The 11,482-nt window shown below is 34.1% G+C and overlaps 1 long non-coding RNA gene across 1 annotated transcript; it reads left to right on the forward strand.

The window, feature by feature from the left end:
• The first annotated feature begins 284 nt into the window (after nucleotides 1-284).
• Nucleotides 285-3,154, forward strand: LOC149799815 (uncharacterized). The gene is made up of 3 exons (XR_016420922.1): nucleotides 285-769; nucleotides 1,311-1,637; nucleotides 2,875-3,154. It is a non-coding gene; the product is annotated as an uncharacterized LOC149799815 (long non-coding RNA).
• The last annotated feature ends 8,328 nt before the right edge of the window (nucleotides 3,155-11,482 follow it).

Below are 11,482 nucleotides of genomic sequence, written 5' to 3' on the forward strand. Positions count from 1 at the left end.
AGACCAATTGTTACTACGACTTAAATATATCAGTAGTAAACACGCCATATAGTGAAGACATCAAGGAAAATGTATCCATATCATTTTATACGAAAAAGCAATAAGTGTACAATCATTTTCGAACAACCTTAGTAGTGATTTTAAAGCATTGGCACGCAAGGTGGGAATAACTTGTAATGCATCTATTTACGTTAGCATTGCGTTTTGATTACTTATTGTAATTTGACATCCGAATACAACAATTACAGTTTTTGCTTACATTCACTGACTACTCGTCTATACGTGTTTCTAATTTGTAATACTTGCACATGATACATGTCCATTTAAAATCCATTTAGTTGTAGTTATTGCCGGTCACCGTTTCTCGCATAACATGCTCTGATCAATAGATCTTATGTGACATTAATATGACATGATGTGTTACCTTCAGATTCAGCGTTTTCTTGCCCATTGATGTACAACTTCTCACTGGGTGAAAATGCTTCTATCCGCTGTGTCCTCCCAAATTTAACCAACTACACCAACCTTGTCGTTGATCTATACAAAACCAAAGTAAGAAATCAAGATAAACGGTTACTACAGGTGGATGATGTATATAGCCAGGACTCGAAAACGACCGAATCAGAAAGAATTTCGACAAGGATATCATCATCAAAAGAATATATATCAATTACGATTGACATACATCTAATACAATGCGATGATCACGGATATATAACGATTAACATTTCTGGAGGATTGATTGTATTCATCCGACTATACGTTACAGGTAATAATATGTTCTATTGTTACATATATAGTGTTGCCATCAGCATCAGCCTTTCACTTCAATCTCGATCTGCGAAATTCTGAGCAACTTATTCAAATTCTATAGTTTTATTTACACATAAACAAACATTACTGTGATATGATATGCTATTAGACTCAATCTACATTTTTGACTAATATTGCCAACTTATTTAATTTATATATATTATGATCACATTATTGGACATTCAAAATTGCCAGGTGGTCAGACTTGTGAAACCGTGCTGACGTGCCTGCCAATTAAAACTAAAAGGAGCTAATGTATGTATTCAACGGTTTACAATTCTGCAAGGTGAAAAATAAACAACTCAGTTACACATTATTTTAAAAATTTCTGATCTGTATTTAGAGATTATGAGTCTAATGCTTTTACTCAATAGAAATTTATTAATTGATTTGTTTCGCAATTATATATATATATATATATATATATATATATATATATATATATATATATATATATATATATATATATATATATATATATTTACATTATATTTTAGTGCCGTTTTCGCCATGTCCCCAAAACGCCCTATTTCAATGGAATATGACTGAATTGATAAGCTGCTCAGCATGTGTTGGTAATGCGACTTGGAATATGACATGGTATATAGAAGACAAATCCAGTTACATTCCAGTTCTGGAAAAGTCCGCGTTCTTCTTAAATGGATCGAACAAAAGAATAGTGTCCTTGTTGGAGTTTGCTTTCGGTGTTGTTCATTTCAAACTGTTGAACCAACGGGTCTTTTGTTCGGACGGTGGAATGTACAGCGCTTCACTATACATAGATCATGTAGAACACAACTTTACGACCATTGTTGATGTACATGGTTGGTATTTCTTGTTTCCACATGCAACATTTTTATGGTGATGACATGACTAGCAACGTAGATTGGCATAAATGTTAAAATAAATAATACTCGTATCATCCTTATATATATTCACACTGGCACTGTCAAGAAAAATGTTATTGTACTCTTGAAATGAAAAATACTAAACATTATTGAACTTAAAATGTGCAACCATTACGTGTAAAGTATTAAATTGTATTACTTTTATCTCTGTAAAACAACGCGACATACTGCCTTCCCAATAAAGTTAAGTCACAACACATTTTGAAATATTACCTGTTTTATGTCGGAATGTCAGACTTACTTGCAGAAGGGAGACAACCTTGAAAATCATATAACTTGCCTTGACTTTTTGTGTAGATGACTCAAGAACAGCCACAGATTTGTGACAACTCTATGACAGCAAGTTTATATTTAATAGAAACGGATAACTATATGTACTTAGTCAATCACACATATACCTTTTAAAATCATCATAAACGGTCTCTTTTCCCTGAGGAGATTTTATTTCATGTCAAATAATTAATAATGAAGAGAGAGAAAGTTAACCAAAATCTTGTTTAATTAGGTACGTAAACTTTATATTGGTAATTCATAACGTTGAATATCTCCTTCATTGTACCGTTATTATTAATTACTATCTTCTGGTGATATACTGGTCGGCCCAACACATTCTTACCTCGGGAATAGGTTTATTAGTCAGTCACCCAATACTTAACTGTTGTATTCTTTACCTTATAATAATTACGATTGTTGTACTGCAAATATATAAAGGCGTGAATTTGAAAAATTGATCTGAACAAGACATCCGGTGTTATTGTCCCCAAAATAACATCCCGTTGGCAATGCAATTCAATGAGATCTCATTGAAATACTTCTCTGCATGGATCTCGTACATTATTCAACATGCATATCAAATCGGAATTCTTATGCATATTGGATTCCTGATTTAATTTAATTGACGTAATTACTGCTATATATGCAGATATTAAGCATGACCGATTGTCTAGAATTATGATGATAAAAATCCGAGGATCTGTTAAACTTGTCTCTAAATTCTGGATTTAGTCCGAAACGGGCAACAAATCTCATTATACACCAAGGCCTAAACCTCGATGAGCACGGTAATTTCTATTATCCGAATTCATTATCAGCGGTATCTAAAAATTTTAATTGTCTATTATTGACAAGAATAATCAAAGCATTATTTTTTCAGGGTCCATAGAATCGTGTAATATTTTGTGGGAAATAAAGCTGATAGATTTTTCCAGTAAAGCATGCAGCTTTTGCATTGGTGAAATTGAAGACTTGTTAAATATCAGCATAGCCCAAGATAATCCCGACATGTCCAAGTCAGAGTCAATACAACTATTGCAAGGGGAATACAAGGTAACAACATTTAGAGATTTTTTAACGATCGAAACAAACCTACATGCAGGGATGGTAACCGTGTTATTTAGATGGTCACGAGTGCAGTGCATTGATAACGGGATCTACAGAATCGAGGCGAAATTCAAAAATGGAATGGTTCAACGAAACATTTCCATTGCAATCAATGATATTTATTTCATTAATTTCGTTTTTATCTATTAATTCAATTTTTTATTTAGTTATTTATTTCTTTAGCTATTTATTTCGTTAGTTATTTCCATTGGCTTGTGTCTTCTAGCTTTGAGTCACATTAAAGTTGCTTCGATTTTGTTCGTTCAGATGTGATTACAACACAGTCTTAATGTATCATAATATTGATATTCCATTTTCAATAGAATGTGTGTGTGTGTGTGTGTGTGTGTGTGTGTGTGTGTGTGTGTGTGTAGTAACAACTATTGCTATAATAATGACTCACAAGTCAAACCTTATTATGAATGCAATCGAATAAACACATTATTTTCACTGCATAGTGTTGGTTTCTAACCAAATCAAGAAATAGTTAACAGAAAGAAAGAAACGTTATTTCATTATAATAAATAGTTGATATAGATTAATTGTATTCCTTGCATATTGATAAGGAAGTATTAACCTGTTACACAATGTGTGCGCTGAAGGATTGTAGAAAATGTGTATATGACACTCATAACATAAAGGTGTCTTTAATGTAATACAGAGCTTGAGTTTCTCAAACGTCCTAAGATTGTACAGCAAGATGGCGTTTATGGTGGCTTTGCTGATGGATTCAACCTATCTCTGAAGTGCAATGTAGAGAACATCGGTTGCAAACAACATGACATATATCTATCCTTACTTGACCGCAACACAACTGCCTCATGCAGAAATATTAGATTGGGTACTGAGAACATCAACGAGAGCTATGCGTGTTCCTTGGCATGGACCGAGCTTAATATATCACGTGACTTAAATGGCACATCCTTCTATTGTGGATACAACTATACACACCATAATGGAACACTTCTCGTGTTTCGAGAACAAATACACGTTTTTGTGATCCCTGGTGAGTATTAAGATCTGAAGATGTAGGCACAATTATTGAGATGATAGAATAGAAACATTTTAAGCAGGGGTAGAAGAGTTTACACATATAACAACTAAGTAACATCTAGAACATGCAGGTTAATGTCATATTCCTTTGTTGAGACTTATTTGTTCCATACATGTGACAGTTACTGGCAGAGATAATATATAGGGTTCTGATTACTGAAAATGTTAATATTTCACACAAATTCCATTTTTATCTTAAATTCTCCTCAAAGCTTGTCTTCGTAGGAATTATGTGCTACATTTATCTGAAGCGAAATCATATGTTCAGTCGATACTTGGTCATTCCATTGCAATCTCTCTCTCTCTCTCTCTCTCTCTCTCTCAGTTTACAAATTTTCATCTCAATTGTTTGGATGTATACATAGCTCCTTTCTTTACTTTTCTTCGTGCTGTAAGTTTCTTACTGATATTGTTTTGCATTAAAAATGATCAATGAACCGTAAACAGCGACTGACATGGAACAAATATTCAGAAATGTTCGTTTTAAAAAAGTATTTATATGAATTGTTTCATTTGCTTTGTAAAATGGCAATGTAATAATTTGAATAAATTAGAGACAATTCTTCTTTTGCACACACAGAAAACTAATATCAAAATTGGTAAATCCAATTCTAATTTTATCCTTAATTTATTATAGAAAATAAGACGAGTTCAAATTAAAGCTATCATTATATACGATAATTTGTATATGAAAGCTACATTAGGCGTTATCTTACTCAAATAATATGGATAAAAACAACAATATTATTGGCAGGTACTTTTTAACGGAAGACACGTTTTTTTTAGAAAATACGTAACAAAAAAAAAATATCCTATTTATATTATATTCAGGTAATTTGTGTAGAGGCTATGAAGCAAAGTGCCAGAGGCCACATCCACTCGGTGGAAGATTCTTCATAGAATGTGATCCATTAGTTTACAACAGACCTTGGGAACGCCTTTGTAATGAACCATTGGTTTTCAGACACGGCCCAGGAGAGTGCGAAGGCCATTGCGATTATCCGTAATAGCAAATACCGAATTTTCTGCTGAACAAAAAACAAAATGTCATGATCTTTATCGGGTGAAGAGGAGAAAATAAATGAAGCATTCGAGTTGGACAAACGAACACGATGGCTGATCATTATTAATTGTTTGAGGAAATTAAACTATATCGCATGTTTCTAGAATTATTGTCACATTTGTCAAATAAATGCGATACGGATTTAAAACTGACATACCAGCTGATCTCTTTCATTCATTTCAAATTAAGTTATAATGTTCCCGTTTTAATCGTTATATTTCGAAGTCCATACATTTCCATACTTATTTACAATTTTATCAGATTAAAATCAATGTGCAACTATCTTTACTTTAATGTGAAGTCATGATTGTTATCCTTGCGCTTGAACATGTATAAACGTTATATTTACAAATATATCACATATGTAAGTGATTTTAGTTGATAGATGGGCGACAGGCTTCACAATATTTAGTGGGAAGCGTGGAGATATAACACGTGTAAGTACAGATAGGTAATAACAATTAGTTCCTTATGAGAACGACACAAATTTCCACTTTTTTGTCCTACTAGCAAAACTGTGTTATGTCATGATAGCCAGTAAAATACAGGTCGAAATACTGTAATTAACGACCATCTAACATGATATATTAAGTCTTACAGTTTCAATAAGAAGTAAACAGAATTAACAATGACCAAAGTATTTTTGCAAATCATACTTTTACTCAACATGCTTCATTGGAAGATTTTGTTTTGTGTCCAGTCTATTAAGGGCGTCACCGGAGAATATTAGCATAACATGAACCTTAACCAGATTTTATTATACAAGATTTCCTTCTACTTTTAGATATTGGAATTAAAATATTCAGTGGCTTTCAGTTTTGCCTGATTATTCGATAAAAAATATGAATGAACAGAATGAAAAAAGACATTTTATATGCCAGAAGCAATCTAATACTTCTTCTCTCAATATATGTATTTATGTTTGAATCAGCTGTGTGATGGTAGCTTGTATAACAAAATGCATAAATAATATAAAAACGTGAGTTTCTGCATTTGCCCCTTTTCATTCCCATGGAGCATTGATTTTTCTTTCCTAATGTAATTGAAACGTCTTCATTCTTACACATACATACATACATACATACATACATACATACATACATACATACATACATACATACATACATACATACGTACGTACAAACATACATACATAAAAGCATTTGATGACAACTGAGTCACGGACTAATATTTAAAAAAATATAAAACATAAGATTTATACAAAAAAGTACATGTACAATTTATTATGAAACTATACATGAAACAATTTTTTAAATATTCAAGTAACATTTTATTAACATTTTCAATTTACGGAATTTTTATCCAGAAAATAAACATTATAAAATATGCATTTTACAATTAAATAATTCCAATATAGATATAATTTCTAAAATACAATACATAAGATATAATTATAAATATTAACTTACAAACACCTTCATATCTCTCTCTCTCTCTCTCTCTCTCTCTCTCTCTCTCTCCGTCATGGTATGTTTCATGGTATATTGGTATGAGTCCACGTCTCAAACGTCAAACAGTGGAGTGGACGGTGCTAGGTGAAATTCATCCACAAATGATATTGTTCATAAAACTGATGTGAAAGAGGATGTGAGAGAGAGAGAGAGAGAGAGAGAGAGAGAGAGAGATGAAGCAAAATAGAAGAATACTGAACTCATTACTACCACCATCGTCATCACGACCGTGGGAATCCAGTTAACCCATTAAATAAAGTCACCTGTAATATCAAAGGTTAATTTTAATGTCTAACCTGCGCGCAACTTGTACGAAGGAAATGTTTAATGACCACGAACACTGTACGATTCAAGAATGTCATACCTAAAGTTCCCCTGAGATTTTGGTCGCCTTTGTTATTTAACATTTCCATATATGTTTGTTAAAGTGTAAACGACAGTATTATACCAAAGTGATAGACACAATTAGTATTTGTGTCATAGACCAAATATATAAATTTTAAATATATTACAAAAACGAGTCTCGGCTGCTAATTCTCTTACTAGGTATCTAATATTAGCAATACCATTGAAATAAATTTTAAAAATCCGGGCATTTACACTTTTTTAGAAATGAATGTAGTGAATCTATCTTATAACACATACAATGTTAAAAAAAGAAAAAAACATTGAAACAAAAACCTTTCTTTGAAGAGCTTTAAAAAGGTAGTGTTCACTCATATATTTTTTTTTATCTACAGTACGGCGATATCCTTAAGCTCCTAATTGCTTAATAGGCCTGATTTTCTCGCCAGCAACATAGCAAGCCTGCAGCATCAAAATCTGAAATATCATACAAAATCTGTAAATAATCAAACTGCGAATTAAATGCGCTATGGTCAATACTTATGAAATATTTAACAAAAAAAGACAAATATGCATGAATAAAACTCGAAACTTCTGAATCAATTCAGATAAAAACTTTCAAATGGTATGCTATTTATGCTGAAAAATAACTTCATTATAGTTTTCTTGCGCAATTTTATGTACGGAATCTTGTTTCGACATTCTTTGAAATTTAATGTAATTCGACGCAAGTGCACTCTAAGGCGTGTTTTTAGTTACAAGAGTAGTGTCGATCGCAGTCAGATCTCAACATTTACTGCCTTGATTTTTTCTGTGTGGGGGAATAACATCTTCTAATATCATGGAATAGGTACAAAACTGTACAAAATAACTGTTCCCATTCAACCAGAGGAGTTGACCCCGCAGTATTGTAATAACCTTGGACTAGACGCATTTGGTTATAGCGCCTGGTTTTAAGGAATTCTTAGATTTTTGTGATTACTTGTTTGATTATTGGAACTCGGTGCAATGGAAATATTCATTTTTCCGAAGTAACTAGTCAATTACTAGGAGCAAACACCACAGAGTAAAGTGGTAGTGAGTTTCTATGATGCCATGGTTTATCTTTAGTAAATTTAAGTCAGAGCCGCATGAGTGTCCCTGTCATTCCATAGTCCCTATTCAAATCTAGTGATATACATTTGCTGTGTGGCGGCAAGTGCAGTATTTACGGTAGGAGACTGGTGAATTACAAAAGGGAATAAACAAGAAGGGACTCGGCAGATACCGTTCATGTCTGCATGTTGGCAAATGGGATGAAATTTTACAGGCGAAATGTAACCCGAAACCATGATCCGACTGGCCGAAGGTGGCGTAGTAAAAAATAGTTCCCTGTGTAGGGGATAACTGCATAGTTTCTACGGCGTGAATTGTTGACGGTGAGGAAAACTGATGAAAAGGAATTATGCAGATGTGTGGTGGATAGTCAATTGGAAAGTTGTGAGATATGTGGTCTTGCATTCATTACAGTATAGTCTATGTATAGAATGGACGGTTTGGGGATGGTAAAGCTATACCGTATGATATCAGTCTCATGTTTACATCATTTTACTATTTAAGTAAAGTACATAATTTTTCATTATTGGAGTGAAGACGTCATTTTTATTATATTAGTAAAGTACATCATTTTTACTATTTGAGTAAACCACATGATTCTTGTTGTCGTTTGAAAGTATTGTTGAACATTAGCCTTTATCCTTGTACTATATAAGGTCATTTACTTGTATTCACCTTTATGTTACATTATTAGGTTCATGCGGATTGTTAATTTATACAACAATTGGATCTTATATACGTATGCAGTAATCATAAATCATTTTCTTTTCATTTGAGTCATCCATCAATAAACATTGTATTTGTATCAACCATCATAAGCGTGCCGTTGTAAATCCGACCCCAAGCCGGTTATCATTTACAGGTATTGTACTTTTATTCTTTATATATATATATATATATATATATATATATATATATATATATATATATATATATATATATATATATATATATATATATATATATATATATATATGCGCCATTCAATTCTTGTAATATATATTCCCAAAGCCTTCTTGATTTGAATCAACCGAAATGGAAGTTAGTCGTCAGTAGTATATGGGGTCACCCTAGCGTCAAGGGGACTTACCATGCAAAAACAGTCGATGCACTCTGGCGTCAAGGGGATTTGATCTTGGTCAATTACGAAGAAGATCTGGACTTTGTACAAGCCAACGCATTTGGAAATGTCATCATTGTGGCTTACGTGACAGCTCATGCTCGCTTAGAATTGTACGAAGCTTTAGAACTGTTAGGTAATCGCGTCCTGTACTTTGACACGGACAGTTGCATCTACATCGATCGACCAGGTGAGCAACACCCTAACATCGAAGGAGACCGTTTAGGAGCCTGGACAGACGAACATCCCGACGACAAGATTCTAAGTTTCGCGAGTGGCGGTCCTAAAAATTACGGCTACCAATACCGGGACAAACAAGAAGAAGTGCACACGGAGTGCAAAGTGAAAGGACTGACTCTGAATTATCGTACCAGTCGAGTGGTCAACTTTGGGGTATTGAAAGAGGCCTTGCAATCTGGAGAGGATGGAAACTTTAAAGTGACCACTCACCAACCGAACAAGATTGTACGTTTACCCACTCACCACATCGTCAGTCGATCCCTGGAAAAAGTCTATCAAATCGTGTACCAGAAGCGAGTGAGACTTCCCAATCACTTTACGTTGCCGTACGGTCACATCGATATTGGTCAGCATATAAAAAGGGACAACTTCCAAGAACGACACTTCATTGCGAGGACAAGCGACGAGAAAGATGAATAACTCTACGCAGAAGAAAAAAGAGAAGGAACAAACATCATTGACATCTTTCACCACCATACCGTCACAGCAAAGTGCGTTCAAGAAGGAAAAGGATTCAATAGACCTAAAGGAGTATTTTAGCATCCAAATGACTCACACAGCGACCTCGAGAAAATTTAAAACGACAACTTACACCTACACGGTGAAATTTAAAGACTTCGTGTCTGACGTTCCAGCCGAGGAAGTATTAGGTTTCATTACGGATCTACTTGACTCACTGTTAGAGGAACTCAAATGTCATTGCCAAGTCAAAGATCGAGGTCGTTTGAGCCTATATATGTACCACGACAGTTTGAACTCGCCTGTATGTCTCGGATTTAGCACACCTGCAGAAATAACTTCTTCCAAACTTTTGAGGGCTATTGAAGACGTGCAGTCGATGAGAGAAAAATTTAACATCACCGAAGGAAAAGTTTCTATTCATATGGCATTAGTTGTACCTCCATGGGAAGAAGACGATGACTGCTCTTCATCCGCTTACCGATAAGTGTACCTAGCACGATGGACGTAACAGCAGATTTACGAATGAAAGGGAGTACGTGATGGGAAACATCTATCCTGGGACACAAGTGGTAGCTGACCGGATTTTAAACAGCGTGTGTGACGGATAGAGAGACAAACATGAATTTTCTCTTATATGGTTGTTTGTCACTTGTTTTGGTTTAGCTTTTTCTTATAAACGAACATTTAATGTAAATTTGTCGCATATGAAGTGATTTTAGAAAGGAGTAAACGTTAATTTTAAACATTAGTTTACTAGAGTCAATAACTAAACAACTCGTAAATAGGTTTGTTTTATGTCCAAATGTTTATGTATTAAATGGATAGTGCTTAGACCAAAGCACAGGCCAGAGAGCCCATGTGTATACTTGAATAAATGTTTTGAACCCATACAACAGACTTTTCTTTTTAGAGTCTCTATTCTATCTGTGAGTCTTTCTTTAGAATATTTCTGTCCTCTTTTTGTGTGTTTGGATGTGTATTTGTTTGTTTCTATATATCTATGTTTGTCCCTATCAACCCTTTGTCCCTACAAATACATTTCACTCTATAAAAGGTGTTGACTCTATAAACCTATGACGTCAACAATGTTTAATTCCCATTGATCCCCAGGTGGCATTCCCATGTTCAATTTCCATTGATGACAAAGTGCAAACCCCATAGTTTAACGTTAAAGTCCCATTGACGTTAAAGTACCGATCCTGTTCAATTTCCATGTTAAATTGCCCTTGACGCTCTACAGTTCCATCCATGTTAAAATTCCCCATGTTAAATTCCCCTTGACGCCAGAGTGCATCGACTGTTTTTGCATGGTAAGTCCCCTTGACGCTAGGGTGACCCCATCTACTACTGTCGTCATCTGAAGCCACCGGCTGTAAACACTTCTAACAAATATGCTATGTATCTAAGAATTGCTATAGCAGGACTAACGATAAGAGTCTGATTTGTTTACGTGTCTTATCGTCTTAATGCTCAATTATTTCTTGATAAGTGGAAATATACAACTTTTGATTTTTTCCTGGTAATGAAATTG

The sequence above is a fragment of the Sinohyriopsis cumingii genome, chromosome 5, assembly GCF_028554795.1.
Source record: "Sinohyriopsis cumingii isolate HCF-2022 chromosome 5, ASM2855479v2, whole genome shotgun sequence".
Lineage (NCBI taxonomy): Eukaryota > Metazoa > Mollusca > Bivalvia > Unionida > Unionidae > Sinohyriopsis > Sinohyriopsis cumingii.